The 2,538-nt window shown below is 43.7% G+C and overlaps 1 protein-coding gene across 2 annotated transcripts in view; it reads left to right on the forward strand.

The window, feature by feature from the left end:
• EMB (embigin) overlaps positions 1-2,538 on the forward strand; it is a 48,353-nt gene that overhangs the window by 30,721 nt on the left and 15,094 nt on the right. The window lies entirely within an intron of this gene.

The raw sequence follows: 2,538 nt of genomic DNA on the forward strand, positions 1-2,538 counted from the left end.
ATCAGTATGAGCGTAAAAGGTCCTGTGAGAGAGGACAGACTGGCAGGATGCCTCAAGTGGAGTTAGAGAGGGGGGTATTTGGGCTTAACATTTTTGTTCATGACTTGGATACAGAAGTAAAGGGTATGCTGGTCAATTTTGCAGACAAGACAAAACTGGAAGGAATTTTAACCATTTTCAGAAGTTGGATAAAAATTAAAAGGGATCTTGCTAAAATGAAGAATTGAGCTATAGACAGCAATATGAAATTCAGCAAAGTTCTACACATAGGGAAGAAAAACCACATATATAGATGCTGGCTTAGCAGTAGCATTGCTAGGGATCTGTAGCATGGTGGATCAGAATGTAACATGAGTGTAATGTGATGCTGTCACAAAAAAGATAAACACAATTTTGGGTTGCATTAACAAAAGAATTGCATCTAGTGGTAGTGCCACTGTAGTCAATGCTGTTTAGCCTGATCTGAAGTACTATGTCCAGTCTTGAGCACTACATTTTAAAAAGGATGCAGGTCCAAAGGGTTGGGAAAGTGAGTTGTATTAAGAAATACTTAAGGAATTAGGTATGTTTAATTTGTAAAACAGGAGGTGAAAGGGTCCTGAGAGCAGTTTTCAAATGTATGAAAGGCATCTGTAAAGAAGATCAGGTAATATTGCTCTCTCTTGCTTGTTTTCTCTCTCCCAGAGGACAGGAGATGTAGAAATAGACTTAAAATGCAGCAAAACAGATTTAGATCAGATCTCAGGAAAAACTCCTGGAGTTCTTAACACCCAGATTGTCTGCACATTAACACCTGAAATTGGTTTTAAGTATTTGTTATGCAACTTAAAGTTACGCTAGTCCAGGGCAGGACTATAGCTGATCTATGGGCATTTTTACATGTGCTGGGGGGGATGTTTTAATTACAGTGGCTCTAAAGTGTCATTGCTGTCTAGTATATCAGCATCCCCGCACTTAAAAATGGCAGTGGCGGCACTTGAACTAAAGCTCATTCAACAAGCTTTAGTTCAAGTGCCACCATTTAAGCGCAGGGACGGTAGACTTAATTAATCAAGTCTGTTCTGACATGCAGGAATTCCAGCACATCAGAGAAGTCTTGCTGCTCGTGTATATACAGCCTGTGTTGCACTAAGGTGTAACAACTCTAGGCTACACCTTAGTGTAAACACCCTACCTGCCCCCCCCCCCTTGCTGCCCCAGATAAGACCCACCGGTGCACCTGCCCTCTCCAGCACCCCAGATCCCTGCCCACCCCTCCACTTGTGGCTGCCTGCACTGTCTGTCCCTGGGGAGCAGGCAGGAATGGATTAACCTGTCTGCCCAGCTGGGACTGCTCTGTTACTCCTCTCTTGGCAAGCTCAGCTCCATGAAGATCAGCTGCTGATAGCTAGGCAGGCAAGTTAACCCTTCCTTGACTGATTCCCTGGGACAGACAGCCAAGCAGCTACAACTAGGTGCAGTGAGGGATGGAGCAGGGGCAGAAGGGAAGGCCAGAGTGAGAGGGGAGGGGGGAGAAATTCTTACCTTTCCATCCTTCAGGCCCATGCTGACCTGAAGTGTCTGCTCCAAGTTTGAGCTAGCGATCAACACTTGTATGGCTCACAGTGTAAGGTGTAACAAGGCCCTAAGAGCAATAGGACAATGGAATACCCTGCCTAAGGAAATTGTAGGATTTCCTTCATTAATTTTTCCAGAAGCAGCCAGATAGTTATCTGCGGTAGTTTGGAATAGACACTCTTGCATCTGTGCAAGAAGTTGGACTAGATAACCAGCCATGTCCCTTCTAGTCTGTATGATTCTGATTCAGGGTGTGATTACAAATGAGTTACTGTCAGGGATCTATTTGTTTCCAAATGCTGGGATTTTGTAAAGGAGCCATATGGTGAAATACAGTAACACTAGCAAAACTTACAGTGACTTCAGTGGAGCCAGGATCTCGCTTGTGGTGCCTACAAGAATAGAGAGTCTTACAGAAAAGCTCACAGGTTGCTCAGGAAATATCTAGTACAGAGTATCCCTGCATATATATTGGCAACTGGTATCCATATAATAAACAGGAATAGATGTAAGATGCCTTGCGGCTATGTATAAAATGTTGGACAATCTGGGACTTTAATCCAGTACAGCAAACTAGTTCAAGAAAGCAAAGATAGGGGAAGAGGTAACTCATCATGTCCTCTTCCCTTTTTTCAGTAATTTGCTCCTAGGCTGAGCCAGATGGGTAGTAGCTTCTGTATTCCACTGATCTGTTATTCTGAGTGGCCAACATGCAATGGTTTGGGGGAGGCACTTTACCTCCTTCCCTACATGTAGGGATGTGTAAAGACTAGAGATAGACACCATGTAAACTAGCAAGTACTGTGTACATACTATCCACGGTCCATGCGGCAGTTACATACACTGCTAGTGACAGTTGTAGCTGTTACATCTAGGGCCATATCTTATTATTGAGCTGTACACCAAACTTTTTTCCACTTTAGTAGCAATCCTCTCTCTTTCTCTGGGAGGGGTGTGTGTATGTGTGTGTGTGTGTGTGTG

Source organism: Gavialis gangeticus, unplaced genomic scaffold (assembly GCF_001723915.1).
Source record: "Gavialis gangeticus isolate Ggan-Ray unplaced genomic scaffold, GavGan_comp1, whole genome shotgun sequence".
NCBI lineage: Eukaryota > Metazoa > Chordata > Crocodylia > Gavialidae > Gavialis > Gavialis gangeticus.